We start from the raw sequence: 23,647 nt of genomic DNA, 5'->3' as shown, positions 1-23,647 counted from the left end.
AAAGGAAAAGTGCATAATTGTATTTATTATTTCTCCCAATCACATTGATTGAATATTTGGTTAGCTGATAAAATTATATCCAACAGGCAAATAGAAAACACAAATTACAATTAGCCTACTCTAGCAACACTATAAAATGGCAGTACAGTGTTAATGCCAGCTAGTTAACTAGCTAGCTAGCCTCTAGTTAGGTTTTTAAAAGTAGTTATACCCTGCTAGCTGGCTGATATGGGAGTACATATGCATGAAAAGGTAATTTGATATGCAAATACCTTATTGATGATAGACAGTTACCGAAGAAATGCTTTTTAGAAAGCCGAATTCTCGTTGAAATGGAAAAGAGCTAACTATACTTTTAAATCATGCTTCATTATGCATGCTTGACATAACCTTTGGTCGAGAACTCACTTCAGCCAAGAATATATATTTTTTTTATCCACTTTTTGCCATTAGATGGCATCCGCGTATAAGAAATGGGGACAGTTACAGTAAAACAGTTAGCTAGTGGGCCAAATAGATTCTTTAAGCCAAGTTTTATTTTAAGGCATATTTATACTGACCTATCAAGTATAAATTGAACCTCCCTTAATTGAAAACTAAAGAAATGAATCACCAAAAACTACATTGAGTGAAATGTTTGCATTTGCTGAAAGTCTCAAAAGACAGGAAATTAAATTGATCAGCCCTAATGCTAACAGCAGCGTGCTCTCCATCAAGGTGTATCTGCACAGATCTTAACAGTTAAATTCACCTTCAAGTATTCTGCTGCATCATCACAAAAAATAAAATTGCATACTGTCTGCTACAAGCAGACTGTTCTCATGTCAAAAGAACCAAATAAATGTAGTCCATAAATAAAATGCAGGCCAGGCCTGTTAATAAGCAACAGGAATGAAGGCAACCTTTTATCAAATTAAATGGACCTCATGAGTTTGCAACTAAGCAAGCGAACGCTTCACGTCTTCAGTTGCAACAAGGTTATTCAACTCTGCTGGAGTCACACAAAGGTTTTTTCAGGTTTGAGGACATGGTTCCTTGCAGAGGAGGCATTTTTCCTCAATTAATGTAATGGGAATATCGCCAAATAAAAAATATTGGATGTGCAGCTGCCATCTTGTATTAGACTGACAACTTTACTTCAGCACTGCCAAGGATTATTAATCAATTGGAGTTGGAGTTCTTAATGTAATAAATAGCCTTAGCATATCAAATGAACATAGCCTACAATATTAGGTTGAATAACATGTTCCTAATTTTAAAAAGTGTAAAGTAATAGTACACACATTTATATACTAATGCATTCCATTTCCATGTTACACAAAATATTTGTATTATTACAGTAATGCGTTACTTTAGACACAGCTCTGCTTGTAACATTGATAAAATTGGCACTTGACACACTATGTTGCTATAAACAATAACAAGTCTACTGCTGCATACATAATACGTAGGACCACCAGTTTGTTTTTATCCAGGTTTACACCTAGGTTTTAAAACTTGCATTTCAATGTTTATACTCTAAGGGTCCTCATAGGCAGACACGCCAAAGGCACAGTCAAATGACTAATCACAATTCCATTTAAAATCCAAGATGTTTGTGAAAGCAATAAGTTTGTGAAAGCAATGGAGGAAAGTGAACATGGATGGAAGTTTAAAGCCTCATGTCAGGATGACCACAAAATTAGATTAGGATTTTAGTTTTTTTGCCTTTATTCCTTTTTTACAGCGCAATCACTTTGGTAACAGGATATATTGTTTGAAAGCGATAAAACTCAAGGTTCTAGCTATCTGTATAGCCCATTTTAAGATACCATTGCTTTAGCGACAACAGTTCCTTATTTTGTAACATATGGATGGTAAAGCAAGTATGGGGGGACCTCACCTTCTCATCATTTTGGAAACCCACATACTACAAGGAATAAGGTAAAGTCAAAGTTCTTTTCTCATGTCCAGGGGACCAAGTGCATAATAGTTTCTCATTCTAAAAATTTTTGGCGTTTTGGCGTTGTATCCTTCAACAAAATACTTGCGCATAGCAGCGGTGCAATGAACTTCCAGCTGGGTAAAAATCAAGTCAGTCTTGTCATAGATTTAAACATACAACGGTTATTTGACCAAACTGAAAGAACGACTTGATATGTACACTCAGTGAGCACTTTATTAGGAACAACTGTAAACCTACTTATTCATGCGATTATCTTATCAGCCAATGGTGTGGCAGCAGTGCAATGCATAAAGTCATGCAGATACGGATCAGGAGCTTTAGGTAATGTTCACATCAACCATCAGAATGGGGAAAAAATGTGATCTCAGCAATTTTGATCGTGGCATGGTTGTTGATGCCAGATGGGCCAGTATTTCTGTAACAGCTGATCTCCTGGGATTTTCACGCATGACAGCCAGTAGAGTTTACTCAGAATTGTGTAAAAAAAAAAAAAAAAAAAAACATCCAGTGAGCAGCAGTTCTGCAGGCAGAAATGCTTTGCTAATGAGAGAGATCAGAGGAGAAGGGCCAGACTGGCCAAAGCTGACAGGAAGGTGACACTAATGCAAATAACCACACATTACAACAGTGGTATACAGAAGAGCATATCTAAACATACAACGTGTCAAACCTGTGGATAGGCTACAGCAGCAGAAGACTTAAGTCTAAAAAATACCTAACAAAGTGCTCACTGAGTGTATGTGGGTGCATTTATGTAGGTATCTGTGCATAGTGTATGTAGAGCAGGTTTGCACAGCTCCAATCCAGGAGGGCCGGTATGTGAGCTCGTATTTTTCTGGCAGCTCTATGGCTCGCGCTGGTTCGCTCCTGTGCTTGAGCAGTGTACCATCTTTGTGATGCATTTGTGGTCTGCAGCTGTGGCTGGTGCATGTACAGATTTGTCTGACCAGGATATTATTTGGCTAATTAAATTAGTAGGGACAGAGGATGGCATGGAATCCTGGGGCGGATTGGCCCTTGATGTGCACCCATGTGTACGGCATATACGTCGGTATGTGCGATCGGAGGACACTTGTGTGCGCCTAATGAAGTGGCCTCACTCAAAGACGGGAGTGGCCACTTTGTTGGGTGTGAGGCGATTCCTGGTGAGGTGGTGGCTGAGTATATGGGAATATGTATATATACATGGATGTAAATATGTGGGAAGGCATGTATACAAGTAAAGATGTGATGGTACAGGGTACCTTACAGTTGTGACTTACAAGTCACTTACAAGTTAGACTTACAAGTCTTCAGATGTGCACTAAAGTCTTGCCATCTTTGTCTGCCTTGAAAGAACAGAACTAACTTTAACTTTTCATTAACTTTATTGTTATCCTCAACATTTTTTGTGTGATCTATGTCACTGACCATGGAATGATTGTTGGTGGCAGACAGGGTGATGTTTCAGTATCTCAGAAACTACTGATCTGCTGGGATTTTCATGCACACTAATCTCTAGTTTGCAAAGAAGGTTGTAAAAAGACTTTTAAAAAATCCAGGGAGCAGCAGTTCTGCAGACAGAAATGCATTGTTAATGAGATGTCAGAGGAGAATGGACAATAATTCAAGCTCATTGGTTGAAAAATGGTTCTAATTGCCACAGTCAATGGCATGGGGGCTTATTCAGATTGTCCGCGCGTAGCAGCCCAAATTGTACTCCAGACAAGCCATCATTAAAACTCTGTATAATATTGCTTATTATCCAAAGAAGACTACATATCTAGTTATAAAACAATACCAGTTTGCTATTGGTAGCAACAAGCAAATTAGCCATAGTTAGCTCAATGAATATACAAATATCCACCTGAGGTAAAACGAACATAGTAGCAAGCGTTGTGAGCATTGTTGCACATGCCTTGTGTTTCAGGTGGATATTTGTACATTCTGCAAGCTAACAAATAGTTTGTTTTAACACAAAATTCGTACCTATTGTACCTTTAAAAAAATAAAAATAAGTTTCCATTTTTTAATTAATCTTTTTATGGTCTGCAATCAAAAAATGTATTTCACTGACTTAGATAATTAGAAAATGAGTAGACATCAACTACGCTACAAGAGCTGAGTCTTCAGCTGATTACCAAGCCTTGTTTATGTAGGATAAGAAACAACCCCACCGGACAATCGATAGTAAAGAGCTGTTGATAGCAGGAGATAAGTGGGAATGTGTCTGGCCCACTTTTGAGCAGCAAAGTGTATCCTAATGATTTTACAGTGCTCAAGTACAGGCTTGAATCAGGGTAATTAATCAAGCGGTTAGCAAATTAAAAACAAGGCAATTGGCTGGAACAAAAACCCATTCGCAGACCAGCCCTCAAGGACCGGAGTTGTGCACCTCTGGTGCAAAGTCTAATTCCTTTTATTTTCATGAGGACTTGGTGCGAGTCACATACGCAATCTATTTCAGCATACCGTGACATGTGAAATTGTACTGGGGAAGCTGTTGCTAATGAGACAATGAACTTGCAGGCTTATACGGCTCAGCCTGCATAACAGAGTGAATAGGTGTTTGGACCATAGTGAGCACACAACTTTGTGCTGGACATTGAGCAGTTATTTGTCATTTTCTCTATAAATCTTGGTCTAATTCACATCAAAGTGTTTTAGTGTCTGGGATAGTCAATAAGCAACAATAATCATAAACCACATACCTCAGGAGAAAAACTACCATTAAACTGGTGTTAACTTCTGGTGGAAGTGGCCACTTCCCCGTGTTCCAAACGGAACCCAGCGAGTTTACGTTAGCCTACTTTATTAAGGTAGGCCATTTCCATTCTTGGAGACTTATACTTTCACTCAGCTATATTTCAAAGCAAAATATCCTACTTTTCACTTCAGTACTTTCTGCAGCATGTGTTGTTACTTCTTACTCTTAAGAGTGGAAAAAATGCAATGTCTAAAATATCTTACAAATATCACAAAGAATGATGATAATGTTAAACTGAATCTTCCAATCTGCGCACTAGAGTTATCCAGCCAACTCACTCCAGTGCTCACTGCTACCAAATATGATGTGCTATTTACTTCCATTTACTTAAATACTCTCTGTTCCAATACTTTTGGTCACCAAAAAATTGGGTGGTCTGATACAAAAGGTGCTATGTTCTAAGTAGTTCAACACATCTAGGTATAAATACCAGGAAATAAAAGCTGATATTCTGAACTTCTGAATTCTTGTCTCGTGTTCATCTCTTTCTCAGCCACATGTATTCAGTGTATTGCAAAAACAAAGGAATTGGCCGTTGCTGTTCCAATACTTTTGGAGGGGACTGTATATAATGTAAAATTAGCTAAAATGATAATAATAATGAAATTATACATGCTTAAAACACATTTAAAAGAAGAAATTAAAGATTAATGCAATTAAGACAATACCTGAAATATATTATTGCAGCCTACAGATAGCTAGCTACATTTCAACATGCTATCAAAAGAAAAAGAAAAAGGCAGTTTGCACTTTGTGGTCATCACTTTTATTGCATAGCCCAGCTGACTATATTACAGAAAATTAAAAGACAACACGATTTAGCAAAATATAATCTGTGATTATCTATTCAGCTGGTCCACGGAACGTAGCCTACATGCACTACCTGCACTAATTAATGTTATATTTTAGGCTCAACTGCAGTGTAGCCTACTTTCAGTTCAACACCAGCTCATGGCTCTCTCGTTCATTTGATCCTTTTTGGTCACTTTTCGTTGTGACTACACGGCTTGCCTGACGTAGGTACGTACGTGCATTCATTTGTGTTTGATTGGCATTTCGGGAAGCCTATCAGCCTTCACACAAAGACTAGCCCGATAAGTAGCTATTGGACAATGTGCAAGGGACTAAAAATCACTGTCTCTGGCTCATATACTGCAGAAAAATAAGGGCTTGTGAATACGTTTTATAAAATTTACTGGTGCCGCCATATTGTAGATTTGCGCAGTAGGGAAGCTGAGTGTGGCTCCACCACTAAGCATGTGAGAGTGGTGTAATCTGTCCCTGATTCATCAAAGTATTGCTGTATTGTCCTAACAACACGATAACAAAGAAAATCGGCACATGGGGAGGCATTAGATGAAGGAAAACATTTTTTTGTGGGGAAAAAAGTGACTATATATTTACTGCAATTGTACCATTGACTTTACATTGAAAAGGGGTCTGAATGACCTATACTGGAGCCAACCACAGTGGTGCTAGTGAGCACCGTCTCTCATGGCATCTTGACCAGGAAATTATCAATAAAGAAGATTTGGCAGCTTGCTTTGGTTAAGGAGATGAAGGGAAAACGGGCAGATCTCAGCGCTTGGAAAAAGAGCCAAACAAACAAATCTTTCACAGAGAAGACTCATGACGAAGGTCATGTTCGTTCATTTGAAAGATTTGTTCAAAAAAGATTAGTTCATTCGCAAACAACCCATCACAGCTGGACAGGGATGTATAGTTACAAGCAATATATCATACCATTTGTTAACTTCAAAAGGGCAAAATGGAGCTTTAGAATGTAGACCACTGTGTCATTTGAACTCAATACATTTCTCACAGACTACAGTATTTTACTTCACAGCAGTGGTGATAAAACTTACAAGTAGTAAGTGCTAGTATGTGGTTTCCTACTTTACTGGTCCTCATATGAGGTTAGTATGTTGAAGCTAGCCAATAGCATTAACCCATACAATTGGCTTTTTAACAGAACTTGGTCAGTAGCATTTGATTATGGTCAGCGGCACCAAAATTTCTGTCGCACCATCCATAAACAGCAAAAGTCCCACTATAGGATCAATTTAAATCTTTAAAAGTTATATACAAGATGCCAGTGCTAACAAGGTTAAGTGCTGCAGTGGAAGATATACCCTATACCAGGGGTCGGCAACCTGCTGCTTCGGAGCCACATGCAACTCTTTTGCCCATCTCCATTCGCTCCCTTTGGCTTTGACAAATTATATGGAAATTATTTTTTTATTATTATTCTTTACATTTTAATTTATCATTGTTGTAAGTTATTCTTACATTCTCCAATTAATACATTTGTAGCCAATACGGGCCAGAATAAAAAATAAAAAAAAATTTAAAATATTTTGTCAACTAAAATGTGCATCATAGCCTACATCTACCGCCCAGCACAAGGAGTAACATGGTTGTTTTTGCAACAAAAGCAATGTGCATAATTTATTATTATTATTCAGTTATTTAAATGTATTTTCAAACATATTTTTCTAAAATAGTTTTCTTATTTGCCTAAATTTCGCAAATTAAAGTTCATCCAAACTGTCTGGGTGTGGTAATGTGAACTGTCAATTAGCTATGACTTTCCACACAATGTTGTTTGTTACCATAAAGCTATCTCCATGATATGCCCTCAATCTTGGGAGACTGAATTTTCACAAGCTAGCTAACTTAGTATATCAACAATCAATAGCTAAGGTAAGGATGCTGACTTATCCAATGATTACTTGGCCAGTTAGCTAGCAAAAATGAAGATAAAAGCACAACTATAATGTCCTTATAAAAACAAACTAGCTAGCTAACAATATCAATAATGTCACCTTATGAAAGCAAACTAGCTAGCTAGCTAACACTAAGTTAATATAATCAGAAATAGTCTCATAGTCCTTAAAAGGCACTCTAATTTAAGTGAACCTAACATTAGTAAAATATTTGCATTGCCCTGCCTGGAGGCCAGTGGCGCAAACTATGGGTAAGAAGTTATAGGGGAGGGATAAGGAGAGTGACACACTACGATGAGAACACTCAACTGGTTGAAAAAAGGATGATAAATTTAAAATACTTACTTCTCCAAAACTAAAGATTGGACATATTGAATATTTTCATTGTGTTTTTCCAATGCCCTCTTGTGCAAATTGCATATAAAAACCTAGAAACCAACCACCATGTTTTGACAAACCTCAATAGTGGAAGTACCAAATAATCATTAATTTCCCACTGAAGAATAGTGACATGTGGTGAAACATTTTAACGAATGCTCATTTACACCGGTATTAGTAATGTTACATTACATATTACATTACATAATGGCATTAGGCAGATGCTCTTATCCAGAGCGATGTACAGTTGATTAGACTAAGGAGGAGACAATCCTCTCTTGGGCCTTGCTCAAGGGCCCAACGGCTGTGCGGATCTTATTGTGACTTCACTGAGGATCAAACCACCGACCTTGCAGGTCATGTACCTTAACCACTACGCTACAGGCTGCCCAATGTTGATAGGCTAATTTAGACTTAGTGCGCTGTGTTACCAAGCTAAAATATGTTGTCCAGCTCCAGGCCGACCCCTGGTCTAAGCCTTCACCCTGCTCTAAGTCCTCGCATTTGCCACCTGGTGGTGGTTGTGTGAAGAAACCTAAACTATGGATTATCTTGCAACAAATGACTGCTCTGCCTGTTACAGGCCGAAATACAATGTGACTGCAGTTGGAACCTTGCAAGTAGTTTTTCCTTGCTGGCAAATTCTTACCGCAGAAGCAAACACAAAACCACTGTATTTAATTTCGGCTTTCATTTGTACATAATTTCTGGAAGAGCAATTGATAACATTTTTTGTTATCTTAATAGATGCAATACAATAGTAAACACTGGGGGAAAAATGATCCCACCTTAACAATGTGGAAGTGACTTAAAGTTTCACATTTTTCCCCTCCACAAGGAATACATGACACTCATAGTGTAGGATAAAGATAATCACTAATGTAAGACTATCTTTTTTTATTTTTTATTACTAAAATGAAATAAATGATTATTTCATGCAAATAATACTCACCGAGCACTTTATTAGGAACATTTTTACATCTACATATTCATGCGATTATCTCATCAGCCAATTGTGTGGCAGCAGTGCAATGTATACAATCATGTAGATACAGGTCAGGAACTTCAGCTAATGATTACATCAATCACCAGAATGAAGAAAAAATTTGATCTCAGTGACTTTGACCGTGGAATGATTGTTGGTGGCAGACGTGGTAGTTTAAGTATCTTAGAAACTGCTGATCTACTGGATTTTTCATGCACAATAGTCTAAGGTTTGCAAAGAATGGTGAAAAAATCCAGTGGGCAGTAGTTCTGCAGACAGAAATGCCTTGTTAATGACAGACGTCAGAGGAGAATGGGCAGACTGGTCAAAGCTAACAGGAATGTGACAGTACCGCAAATAAAGTGTGTATGAGAGACATGACCTATGGTTTGTATATTTGCTAATTAAGAGTGAACAAACTCACTGAAACATAAAATCCATTCATTTTAATTGTTTGCAGGGCTCATTGGACGATTTCTTAACTAAAAACACCTGCAAGAGGCTACACACTGAATCTCCTCCATGTCCCTTTTCAGGACAGCAGTCTGCACAAGGACAGTTCTCAGAATGAAATTGGATTTGCACCAGAAGCCACCCTCAGGTCTTTCAAAAACATTTCAGATGCCGAGACTAGAAATTAGGACAGACTACAAGAAACTCAAACGCAATCAAACTCCTTGAAAAGTTGCTGAAAAAGGCTCCATTGCATCACACATTTGTGGGAATCATGCAGTGCCTTGACCCTGATGCATGGCTAAATCTATGTTGCTGTGCGCAAGTCAAATGAAAAGAATGTTACACATACTTGCTGAAGCCAAATACAAAGATGAGGCAATGTGTAATTTGGCTGCTCTTCAGGCTGAATTCAGGGAATTCGTGGTGAAGAGGGAGCTGAGCCGGAAGGCAAAGCTCTCAATTTACTGGTCGATCTACGTCCCAACCCTCCCCTATGGTCACAAGCTTTGGGTAGTGACCGAAAGAACGAGATCACGGATACAAGCTGCCGAAATGAGCTTCCTCCGTAGGGTGGCTGGGCTCAGCCTGAGATATAGGGTGAGGAGCTTGGACATCCGGAGGGAGCTCGGAGTAGAGCCACTGCTCCTTCACTTCGAAAGGAGCCAATTGAGGTGATTAGGGCATCTGATCAGGATGCCTCCCGGGTGCCTCCCTTTGGAGGTTTTTCCGGGCACGTCCAACTGGGCGGAGACCCCGAGGTAGACCCAGAACCTGCCTCGGGATTCCCCAGGAGGAGCTAGAAAGCATCACTGGGGAGAGGGATGCCTGGAATACCCTGCTCAGCCTACTGCGACCCCACTCCGGTTAAGCAGATTAAAGTGGACGGATGGATCGATAGATACATTTTAAAAATAAATGTAATCGTAAAAAAACACGCAAGTTCAGAATTTCAGCTTTTACTTCCTACTTTTTATTTCCTAGATGTGTTCAACTACCTAGAAAATAGCACCTTTGTTATCAGACCACCCAATTCTTAAGTGAACAAAAGTATTGGAACAGAGAGTATTTAAGTAAATGAAAGTAAATAACACTTAATATTTGGTAGCATATCCCTTGCTTGCAGTAACTACATCAAGCCTGCGACTCATTGACATCACCAAACTATTGCATTGTCCTTTTGTGATGCTTTTCCAGGTTTTTACTGCAGCCTCTTTCAGCTGTTTCTTTCAGGGGCCTTCCACTTTTTCTGTCCTAATGAAGTCTAAGTGCGTTATTGTCTTGCTGCACTTTTTCTCCTTAACCCATTCTGGACTAAGGCACCCAATAGAAAACCCATAGAAAGGCCTAGGATGCATTTCAACGGTCATGTGTCTTGAAAAACGGTCATATGATCAAACACAACACTGGTGTTGCATCCGTCTGTTAAGGGAGATGTAATGCACAGGTTGCATCCGCCCATAAGAGGTTTGTTCCAATTAGTTTGGATGCATTGCTCTGTGAGTTGGCAAACAATGTTTTTATAGACTTCTGAATTCATCCTGCTGCTACCATCAGTTACATCATCAATAAAGATTAGTGAGCCCACTCCAGAAGCAGCCATGCAAGCCCAAGCCATGACACTTCCTCCAATATGCCTCACAGATGAGCTTATATGTTTTGGACCATGAGCAGATCCCTTCTTTGTCCACCCTTTCCATTACTTTTGTAGAGGTTAATCTTGATCTTATCAGTCCATGAACTTTTGTGGCTCATCTCTGTACTCCTTTGCCAACTGTAATCTCGCCTTCAGATTCTCACTACCGACGAGTGGTTTGCATCTTGTGGTATAGCCTGTGGAGATTATTTGTGATGTCACTGACCAATCTTTTGAGGGTTTTCTTCACAGTTCTCACACTCCTTGGTCTGTTTGATATCTGTTGCTCAGTACACCAGTGGATTCTTTCATTTTCAGGACATTCTATGTTGTTGTAAAAGCTATCCCCAATGCTTATGCAATGGCTCTGACAATCTCCCCTCTTTTCTAAGCTTCAAAATGGCTTGCTTTTCTTCCAAAGACAGCTCTCTGGTCTTCATTTTGGTTAATCTTTTCTAACACAAATGCAGCCTTTACAGGCAAAACCCAAGGCTAAAACCAAGAGTAGACATTCAGAACAATTAATTGCTTAACCAGTCAACCTAATAGGACACATCTGGGCAACAAGAAACACCTGTCAATCACATGTTCCAATAACATAACATAAGGTATGCTCACCTAAAAAATGAATGGTCTGTTACATTCCAAGTAGTTTAACAAATCTAGATAAAAATAGACGGAAATAAAAGCTGAAATTCTCAGACAGCCATAACCTTGTAAACGCTTCCTGTAGCCAGCTAAGAATCTTTCAATTCTCTCTTTTGGAATTTTTTCCTATTTTTTCTGACAGAACACCTTTAACTCAGAAATATTCTTCAGCCTGCTTGCATGTATAGCATGTTTGAGATTTCTCCACAGATTTTCAATACCATTCAAGTCAGGGGACAGTGGCGGCCATTCCAAAACCTTCGGTCTTTCCTGGAGGAACTTCATGGTTCATTTTGAGGTATGTTTATGTCTTGCTGGAATACCAAACCTCTCTTCAACTTCAATGCCTAGACTGACCTTCGAACACTAGCCTCTACAATTTCTATATTTGGTGGGATCCATTCTTCCTTCCACTCACAGAATATTTCCTGTGCCTCCAGCTGCCACACTACCCCAAAGCATAATGGAGCTTTTAATGGACAAAATGTATATGTTTACCTGCTAGCCATTTGTGATTCATAGTATTCCATTCCAGAAGGACAAAAATATTATTTTTATTTTATTTATTATTTTGCATTTTCAGCTACTTTGTTTTGTGTTTGTAGCACTTCATAAATAAATGATGAAAATAAACTACATTAAGTAGGTATTTTAAATGACTTAATTTCTTGCTTCATTGAAGCTATTTTTACGGTCTGATTTTAGCTGTCATAAATCATAAATCATAAATAATCAAATTAGAACACTCCGAAATGGGTGAGGGTTGTCAGATCTTGAGGCTTGCGCAAACAGGTTAAAGTAGGTTGTACTGTTGTCCTATGAACAGCTAGACCTGTGTTTGCGACCCTTTTCTGCAGTTCTTTTACAGTGATGTGTGGGTTCTTCTGAGCATTTCTCACCAGGTCTTGGGCCATTCTACCTGAAATCTTCCAGACCTCACCTTGACTTCAACTGTTCCATTTATCTTCAATTTTCTAATAATGTTTCTAATAGTGGAAATAGGCAATTGAGAAACATTGAGTTTTTGTACCCTTCTTCTTGGTAGAAATGAACCATCTTCATTTCGACATCCTTGGACAACTGTGTAGAGGAACCCATGGTTGTTAACACCAGACAGAACAGCCACTGCAGTTGGATACTTTAGAAGTCATGGAGTTCATTGAAGCCCTAACCAGTAAATCACCTGTGTCTCGGCCTTGGTAATAACAATTTTAAAAAGTAAAAAAGAATAATCCAAAAGGGTTCCCAAAAGTTTTGCACATTTCATTTTTTATCATTTATCAACCGTAAAAATGAAAATAAAAAGCAATCTTTATTTAAAATTTGCAGAAAGGCATTATGTTTAACTGTTTGCTTCTGTTCACCTAGCTATTAATAGTAAAAGGTTTTCTGACCGGGCTGCACACATTTTTGCATACGACTATGTTAATGCACAGCAGGGGCATCATTTCAGGACAGCACCCCCCCCCCCCCACCCCCCCCCTGTAATGTAATTGTCGTTCCATTACGTTACGTGGCATTTAGCAGAGCGACGTACAACAAAGTGCAAATCAAACACAAATACGTTTGGAGGGGACTGTAGCAGTGTATCGCCAGTAATATTTTCAAATTCCAAATATTTTCAGGGCATGACACTGACAAGAGGCAATTTCATAAAAATGGCAACTCTACGTTGCTGGTTAGCATTTTTCGGCTGGTTTTAAGAAATCTAGTTGCTCACTTGGTTGTAAATGTAACAAGCAACCAGTTCATCCAAATTTATGGCTAGTCTACTATTGTTCAAGGACACAAGCTTGCCTTTTAATTTTACAATTGATTTAGGTATTGAACTCCCAGTCACAATCTGCAATGGTAAAATCCTTTCCAGTTGTTTGGGCTTGTATTTGATGGCAAGGTCCCTTATTTGTCTCCAGAAAGATGGCAATACCACTTGAAGTGTCATTTTTCATTGTCATTTTTCCCTAAGCATCAGTCTCATACGGTTTTACGTTTCATTACATTTCAAATATAATAAAAATACAAGTGATGTTTCAGATTCTAATCAAATCGAGGATGAGTTGCAGTGGTTTCGACCATGTGCCTCTCATCTACGCTGTGAGCTTGCAGTAAAGCTGTTTTAATCAGTGAAGGTTACAGACAGCAAGGTTGGATTTCATCTTCCCAAATTTATCTTTGCTGTAGTCTGTTCCTTCTCAACCTGTGCTGTCACGATCTTGCATGCTGGTTTATTCCAGCCCTAACAATTCGATGGGTTTCAAGAATGTCTTTATTTATCTTAGAAATTAAGAGGCAACATGACCTTTGTAATCATACAAGTGACATGATGTGCAACATGCTCTTTTCTGGTTGAATCACAGTCACATTTAACTTGTGTTTAGAGGATCGCTATCACTTCCCTTCATCTACAGATTTGTCATGATGCTTTTGTTGCACATTATATTATGTAGTTTGATGCCACATATTTTTACGTTTTTACAAATTATCCTCTTCACATTGTTGCTTGCCATAGCCTACTCCACTGCTGTGTTTGAAGTCGGTGGAGCCGCAATAGGCTACTCTGAAATTCTATGACCCCACTACTGTAAGCTCCCCATTACGCCAATCAAAATATAGAACAGTCTTAAACTTAATAATGCAGGACTGAATTAATAAACCTAAACCTATGGAAAATAATAAACCTAAGCTGGTTACGATGCCGGCTGTTTCCCTCAAGTGTCCATTCCGGTTAACCGGTTAATCGATTAACCATGCCCATCTCTAGTATTCAGTTAGATAACTTTAGCTGAACATTAGCCAGAGGTGACACTAGCCACTGCTGCTCACATCAGTGGATTTCAGTCTGCTCTAGCGAACCTGCCTGCACAATTTTGAAACGTAAGCATGCATATTCACAAACACATCAATTCATTGCTACTTTTATTTTTATCAGACATCTCAAGTCTTTTGGATTTAGAGCTCCCATCCCAAGAGAGGAAATATGCCGGTAGAATCTCCCAAAAATATAAGCAGTAACGTCCAGTGGGACCCAGCAATCATGGCCAGCCAGCTGACATATTTTTAGGGCCAAATATCTCCTAAAGAAAGTAGATGCATACTTTCTGAGACCGGATATGAATTGTACATACAAAATTACCAACACAATTTCACAGAATTACAGCTTTTCATTACAAAGTTAGGGACCTATAAAAATCACATTTTTCATCATGACACCCAATGGCTCTATTGGCAAATTTCAGCTTCACACCTCATTACCCTCCAACACACAGCTTGGTGTGTTGTGGTGCAAACTCCTGGAGTTTCCACAATGGAATGGCCCATAGGCTAGATATAAAACTAATACAGTAAGCATGAGGATTAAATCAGAGCTTCAAGTCCCAAGTGGTAAAGATAAATACAAGTGGTAAGATAAATATCATCTCACAGAAAAAATCCCAGCCACTGCGTTGTTCTGGAAAGGGCATAACAATGCTACGCATGTTTGTTTAGGGAGCTAAGTTGCTGTTAGTAGCTTATAGGAGCATTGTAGCATACCCAAGTCAGTGCTAGCAAGCTCCCTGATTCATATATTCTTAAATTTCATACCACTCACAATGAAATTGAGTTTTGATTTTGAATTTAATTTTTTGCAACAAAAGACTGCATACTTTAGCTTAACGAATATACATATACTAGAGACATGTTTAGCTGTGTGTACCAGTCAGCGTGTGATTTCTTTTACATTATTTTCCCCCTTAAAACACCGTAAGGGGCATAAAATATGCTTTATAATTGACAAAAAACATTTTATTCATTTCAGAGATATTTTGGATTGGTGCAGATATGATGCAGATGTGAGTTTCATGAGTCAAAACAGTTAATTGGAAGCAAAATATGATTTTATGATTTACATAAATGCAAAATTTAGCCATTATGGATAGAGGGACACCAGAGTACACTACATTTTGCTTCATAGTTTTCCATATCAACTTCATATTCGGCATACACTTGTGGTCAAGGAGTTTACGATTCAGTAAATGTATCCATTTATCGGTTTACATTCGTGACTCAACATTTCATTGCTTAATAAAGTACTTAATTACTGCATCTTATGAAAATAAAGTTAATATTGTAAATGGTAGTCTTGCTCCCTTTTAACCATTTTCCAAGTGCCTGTGATAGAGTTATAAAGTGTTAAAATAGAGCTGCAAAAATGGGAAATGGTTGCCAGATTTGGCATCTGCGCGAAGGGGTTAAAATTACTTATTTTGGGCACTTTGCAGACAAACCGCGGCAATAGCATTGTCTAAACAATGGCATATTTTCAAAAAAGAAGAAAATGGCCGAAACACGTCCGTTATATATCTAGAAATCCCCTGGTGGGGTTATCGGCCAGAGTTGTAATCCAAATAACAACTGCACCTGGGGGTTTGAAACCGGAGTCCCGTCGTTCCGCAGCGAATTCCAAGCGATTGTCCTCATTGCGGGGACGCGCGCACACACTCTCGCACAACTAGCCTATAGAGATCGAAACTAACTTTACGATAGTTTCATTATTCTTGACAACCGTGTTTGAGGTAGCCTATTGCATGATGAAATCCCTGGTTAATCTAGTATCCCCACTCCAAACTTCCAGGCAATATTTTCAAAGGTCGGTTATTTCATTTTCTGATTCAAATGTGGGCAGGTTACATGGTCGAGGCAGAGGTAGGCTCGGTTAGGTTAGACAAATTAAATCTTACAAGCGGAATTTATAATTTGTCGTAATTTTCACAGATTTCCAGGTGTGCATGAAGTTGTTTTATGTAGGACTAGTTAAAGGTTACAAATTATGTCCTGAAATCACACTACCATGTCAAAACAGTTGGCCAAACATTACGACGCAGACAATTTTTTTTAGAGCTGTGTCTCGGAGCGGCGTTCTCCATGGCGACTCAGCTCGAGTCTTAGGCCTGCACATTTTACATTTTCTGCCCCTCGGGTTTTCCATTGGTTTTGTTTTTAATGCAAACAAATGCAATGGTACATATTAACGCATACTTTAGAAAACAGCATTTATTTAACTACTCGATCACAAATGCGCCCATAAAATAACTTTTTCTTAGTATTGCCCAATTCCTCCCATCAGGGTAATGATTACTGCACACCATTAACATTCACATGGATCTCTACCTCTTCCTCGCAAATGTGTGTGAGGGAGAGAGGAAAAAAACGTTATGTCGTGGAAACAAAACAACTGTTATCCACAACCGTGTTCGCTACTACAGCACGCACTACTACAACTCCAAACTCACAAACCAAAACAAGACTAGTCTTGATAAAATAATAATGGCTATTTATGCTTAAATAACAATACTCAAAATACTTTATAGAAAGTTTCCGAAACATTTCAGCCACCAATCGTTAAAAAATGAACGCTGTTGCGAAAAATAACTGTAAACCTTTTAAAAGAGGACTTACCTAAAGTTTCACCGTAGTGTTTTCCCACGAATTCTGTTCAATTTTATTTTCCTATTTCTACGAAATTAAATCCTGGAAGGATGCTTTATTTTTAACTCCTAGGCGTTACGTCTTTAGTCATTACAACGACGCCACAGACATTTTATCAAGCTTTCTAATTGAAAGGCCGTTTTTTGGATGACTGAGTTCCCAAACAATTATTTCCTTAGCTTCTCCTTCTCGGATCCTCCCACTTCCCCAGAAAGGGGGAGGAATTGGAACAATAGCGTCTTTCCCTAAATCCAAAATTTGGTCATGTATTTCGTTTCATCAAAATATGTGTACTTTTGCTCGACTACAAGTGAGTGATTAACTCACATTCGTGATAATAAAACGCAGGTTTATAAAGGTGCATTTCACTTGGACACGTATGAGTTACGCGAACGACGGAATGAGTAGATAAGTGGGCAAGATTTTGGGGAGAAGGGCGTCCCCCTTCCCCCTTCCCCCTTCCCCCTCCCTGTTCCCTGCTCCCTCACAGCACAGAGGCAGCCATGGAAGCTGAATTAACCCGAGTCTACGGAGGCCCCCAGTGCGCGCGGCAGCTGTGTCGTGCTGTGCGGGCTTCTGTGTGCATACTACTTATGAGCATGGTGAGATTTTTTCTTGATTTGGCTCTGTACTCCCCAATTTTTGATTCTCAGTCAAACAATTCGCATGTGGTTACAGCGCAGATTCTCAGCATCTATTTAGCCAAAGTCTATACTTATATATACTATATACTATATATACTATATATTATACTATATATACTATATATACTTTTAACATGTTGAGATAACAGCACTTATAGTATACTTCCAGCACATTTCAGGGACCATTCGGAACATATTAATGATATATTAATGAAAGTTGCTATCTTTCTTACTTTCCCCATATCCTTTGCATGCAATGACTACTTGAAATCTGTGACCCAAGGAACACTTTATAACTAAACAGTTGAGCCCAATCAAATGACACAGTATATATTTGTGTAAATAAAACATCCAAGTGAGGAAATATCACTATTTTGAGTAAAACCTGCAAAATATTGATGCTTGGACATAATATGCAGAATATACCCTTTAATTAATGATGTCCACTACAGTGGACAAATGCTTTTTCAGTCACAGAAAAAAGACAAGAACAATAATATAATAGAAAATTATCACTTCATCGAATTTTTTTTTAAAACCTATTTGAGTTTCTGTGTCTCCACTTTACTTGCGCCATTTTGAATGTATGATGTCATAGCTCAGACAGACAATGATACATAAGGATAAGAATCATATCAAATTGTAGGCAAGACTCAAGGGAGTGCATCCACCGGTAGTTGGGGCATGTAAACACATTAAATTATTACAAATGGCTTCTAAATATCTGTCCACTGTAGAGGACACCATGCATGAAAGGGTTAAGCTGTTTTTTTTCAACAGGGCGCTTAAATGTCTTAACCCAAAATAACCCATAAACTGAGCAACGGTGGCTAAAATTTTGAATGAGCAAAACGTGGCTACATAAACGTAGTCTACTCGTCAAAAGAATACATATGTCAGGACTGTCCATGTTTACCGAATATAATGTGACTTCAAATTGTTACGCTCGAGGGAATGTCTCTGAATTGTAAACAAAAATGGCAGTGCCCACGAAGATGACGGTGGCTAGCTAACTAGCCACGAAATAGCAACAGGTTGTTTTATTGGTTGTTATAATTTCTTACAATTTAAAATCTTTTTTCTTTTTTAAAACACACTCAATAACACAAAATTATCATTTTAACAAAACAAGCACTATTTTCAAAACTAGACAACAATTCTAAATTAAATGAAACATAACTTTAAACAAAACTGTGCAAACAGATGATTAAACAAATGAAAAACAAGTCTTTAGAAAAATCATATCAAAACAAAAGGAAAGCAACAAAGTGAGTTTTTAAGAAAACCCAAAGTGGGCAAGGATATTTAAAAAAAAAGGGGTCCATCTTGCTCGGGTTCAGCAGGTGTTGAGAACCTCTTGCCCCTCTTGCGGGGGTGGACTATATAACCAGTTCTTTCCAGTGGTCCACCCCCCATTTCTCTCTCGCCAGGGTCTTGTTGATATGGATGTCCAACATCACGCCGTCTTGGAGGAGGTTTTGTATCCTCCTCCGGAGAGTGGTCAGGTCTACAGTTGTTTTTTGGTAGACCTTGATGTTCCTCGTCTCCCACAGGACCTGCTTTACGATGTTAATGATCCTTCACTGATGCTGGAGCTTGGTGTTCTTGCATCCCCCCGGCGGACCGTAGAGGATGCCCTCAGCCATCAGGGAGGACCTTGGCAGGAACCTGCTCAGGGAGACAGAGGAACAAACAAGGCCCCAGACCCGCCTGGCCACGGAGCACTCCCAGAAAAGATGGTGAATGTATTCTGAGTCAGTGCATCCGTGGGGGCAGCGTTCAGTCAGGGCTAAGTGCCGGCGGTACATAAAAGTTCTTGTGGGGAGACACCTATGGGCTGTCATCCAGGCAATGTCTTTTTGTTTGTTGGTTAGACACTTGTGTGTCACATTTGCCCAGATGACTTGCGGGTCCAGGTCTGGCCCCCCCCTTGGGAGCGTTACAATTTGGCCAGATCTTAGATAAGCCATGATCATTTTGTAGCTCCATGAGGTTATGCCAGCCCTGGGCAGACCCGTCCTGTAGGCAAAGTCATTCAGGGCTCGGCAGACAGCTGTAGGGTATGGTGAGGTCCAGCACACCCAAGCCCATTGCTCTAAGGAAGGGGGTGGCATAGTACCTGGCAAAAGTACCAGAGGCCTTACCCACCTTCCCTACGTTCTGGACAAGGGTGGCCAGACCCTGCACCATAATGATGGTTAAAATGTCTGGGGCCCCCCATTCCGCTCCTCCTTGAGGAAGGTGACACGTTTCAGTTTTTCCATAGTGCTCCCCCAGACAAAGCGGAAAGCCATCCGGGTAATTAGCTTCCCGGTGGCTTTGTCTGGGGGAAACACCCTCCCCACATAAAGCAGAATGGGTAGGACAATTGTCTTCAAGGATCTTACCCGCCATGGTCAAGGGCTGTGCACTCCAGCTCCTGATTTTATTTTGGACATGGCGGAGGGCTCCCTCCCAGCAGGTTCTCCCTCCTCCGTCAGCCTGGAAGGTCACCCCCAGAAGCTTGATGGTATTCCTACGCACAGGGAAGGAAACGGTCTGCTCCTCACTCCAATGTGGAGACAGAAACATTTCACTCTTGTCCCTGTTGACCAGGGCGCCAGTGGCCACACAGAAGTCGTCCAACACCTTGATGGCACAAGCGATAGAGCGACTATCTGTGGCGACGATGGCAATGTCGTCCATGTACGCCATCACCTTTAGCCGTTCCCCCCCGGCTCCAGGTAGTGGGTAGCCCACCACCCCTGGAGGAACTGTTCCAGGTAGATGACGTACAGGAGAGATGCTAGAGGGCACCCCTGCCTGACACCAGACCTGACATCGAACGGGGCAGAGGGCTGCCGATTGACAACCACTCTGCCCGTTATGTCTGTCAGACAGATTTTTGTCCAGCGCAGGAGGGGGCCAGGAATGTTCATTTTCTCTAGCACTCTCTCCAAGCACACATGACTCACCCGGTCCAATGCCTTCTCTTGATCGAGGCTGAGAAGGCACAAGGGGGACCTCCGCTCCCCGGAGTGGATGATTAGATCCCTCACGAGGAGCAGGTTGTCATTTATGGACCTCCCCTGCACACTGCAGGTATGGTCCGGTCCGATCACCGATGTTATCAGGCCTTGGAACCTCCCCATCAGCGCCTTCAATAGGCTCTGCTATTGAACAGCTATTGAATGCGCACACAATAACCACTGCTACAATAACATTAACATGGCTAACGTCAGCTAGCTAGCTTGCCAGTGCAGCTACTGTTGTTGTCACCGGCTGGTTAAAGTGATTTTCATTATTTTCAACAGCTAGTATGCTACAGTTATCAAAGTATATCAGAGATCAAATTAAATTTTCCATAGACCAAGGGACTTTTTACATAGACCAAGGGACTTTTTACATAGCTCTTGGGATGTTTTCCTTCAACTGAGGGCCGTTTTCCATAGACTAAGCAACTTTTTCCATAGATCGAGGGATGTTTTTCTTCAACCGGCAGCCATTTTCCATGAACTGGTCATTTTCCTGAGATGTCATCTGAGGGCCACCGTACCATTGGCCACTCAAGTATAGGATAGGCTATAGCTATGCAGCTAATAAATGTCAGCCTCTATGTCAGCACATGCCGACACGGGTCAGGAGCTTCACTTAATGTTCACATAAACCATCAGAATGGGGAAGAAATGTGATCTAAGTGACTTTGATCGTGGAATGATTATTAGTGCCACACAGGGTGGTTTCAGAAACTCAGAAACTGCTGATCTCCTGGGATTGTCACACACAACAGTTTCATGCAGAGAATGGTGTGAAAAACAAAAAACATCCAGTGAGCAGCAGTTCTGCTGGCAGAAATGCCTTGTTAATGAGAGAGATCAGTAAAGCATGGCCAGACTGGTCAAAGCTGACAGGAAGGTGAAAGATAGCAAATAACCACACATTACAACAGTGGTATGCAGAAGAGCCTCTCTGAACACACAAGGTGTCAAACATCTAAGTGGATAGGCAACAGCAGTCTAATAAATACCGAATAAAGTGCTCACTGAGTGTGCGTATCACATTGTATGAATACAAAACTGCGGGGCAAGAACAGCTTGGCTGTAACTAAGTTTATGTGCACTCAACTGGTCTACACACTCTAAAAGGTAACGGTTTTGCCGTTTAATTTTAGAACCTTTACTATGTTTCCATTTCACATTTTGTAAGTTAAAAAATGATCACCTCTTTAAAAAGGGTTCTCCTAAGCTGCCTGAAGAACCTTCTTAAATTAAGTTGTTATATTTGGGATGTCTTGATTTCTGGATTTCTGGAATGTATTCAAAACATTTCATTAATTGTCATGAACTATAAATAAATTCATAGATTTATTGGTATGTACTTATATTTGATTTATATATTCTAAATAGTACATTCTTTTTATGTAATCTGGCAATTTTGTTATTATTATTATTATTATTATTATTATTATTATTATTATTATTATCCATCCATCCATTCATTATCTTAACCCGCTTATCCTGAACAGGTTCGCAAGGGGGCTGGATGAAAGGCAGGAGTACACCCTGGACCGGTCGCCAGTCCATCACAGGGCACACACACACACCATTCACTCACACACTCATACCCACGGGCAATTTGTACTCTCCAATCAGCCTAACCTGCATTTCTTTGGACTGTGGGAGGAAACCGGAGTACCCGAGGAAACCCACGCAAACACGGGGAGTTGCTATTGCTATTTTGTGGCAAGGTACCTAGCCACCGTTAACTTTGTTGGAATGTTTTTTACAATTCAGAGACATTCCCTTGAGCGTGACCCAGAACGAACAATTTGAAGTCACATTACATTCAGTAAACATGGACAATCCTGAGATATGTATTCTTTTGTCGAGTAGGCTACTTTAATGTTGCACTTTGCTAGAGCAAAATTTTGTTTGTTTTTTTGCGTTGAAAATTTAAGCACACCTCAAGCTAGGTTTTTAAACAGCTGGTAGCTGGTTGACCAGCTAAGACCAGCTCCCAGCTTGACATGGCTCAAGCTATATTTTGAAACAACAGATTCCAGCTGTTCAAAAACCTAGCCTAACCCTTTCATGCATTTTGGAACAAGTGTAAAATTATGTAAACTACCTTATCGTGTATTTTGAAGAAGTTACTGTAGTGGACACCATGCATTAACAGTATAAAAAGTGGTTCATTGGAAACTGCATAGAACAGCAAAAAATATATGTTTTTAAAGCATCAGCTTGCAATAAATGTTATTAAAAAAAACATAATTAGGTCCTAAAACATTTCAGATATCAAAAATTGGTTATATATTGCATTACATTGGCATACTTGCAGCATTTGTAAATTCCATATGATGTGATGTAATATAATATTTACTTATGTATTTACTTACTTTGAATACACATTGTTACTGTGCATTAACCATGGTTTCACACAGTTAATAGACTGGAGTAACAACACTGAATGTAACATTTTTACTCAGCATCCTGATAGCATGGCATGAAGGTGCTACAGTACTGCATGCACATACACCCCCTCCAAAAGTATTGCAACAGCAAGCTCAATTCCTTTGTTTTTGCTATACACTGAAGACAATTGAGTTTGAGGTCAAAAGATGTACATGAGATAAATCCAAATTTCAGCTTTTATTTCCTGGTATTTTCATCTAGATTGGTTTAACAACTTATAACATATCACCTTTTGTATCAGACCACCACATGTGACTGACAGGTATTTCTTGTTGCTCAGATGTGCCCTGTTAGATTGAATGGGTAAACAATAAATAGTTCTAATAGTTTCTACTCTTGGTTTTAGCCTTGGGTTTTGCCTGTGAAGACTGCATTTGAGTTAGAAAAGATAAACCAACATGAAGACCAGAGAGCCGTTTTTGGGAGAAAAGCAAGCCATTCTGAAGCTTAAAAAAGAGGGGAAATCCATTGCGCAAGCATTGGGAAAAGCTTGTACAACAACTTGGAATGTCCTGAAAAAGAAAGAAATCGCTGGTGTACTGAGCAACAGACATTGAACAGGTTGAC

General features: G+C 39.6%; 1 protein-coding gene across 1 annotated transcript in view; it reads right to left on the bottom strand.

Annotated features, from left to right (window-relative positions):
• Positions 1–17,401, bottom strand: part of boc (BOC cell adhesion associated, oncogene regulated) — a 50,775-nt gene extending 33,374 nt beyond the window's left edge. The window contains exon 1 of the mRNA XM_061238890.1: positions 16,954–17,401. The gene's annotated coding sequence lies outside the window, so the exon portion shown is untranslated. The remainder of the gene's footprint in view (positions 1–16,953) is intronic.
• Positions 17,402–23,647: the final 6,246 nt, after the last annotated feature.

The sequence above is a fragment of the Conger conger genome, chromosome 4 (assembly GCF_963514075.1).
Source record: "Conger conger chromosome 4, fConCon1.1, whole genome shotgun sequence".
Taxonomy (NCBI): Eukaryota; Metazoa; Chordata; class Actinopteri; order Anguilliformes; family Congridae; genus Conger; species Conger conger.
Note: the sequence above shows the minus strand (reverse complement) of the source record. Positions and strands in the feature narration are given on the sequence as shown.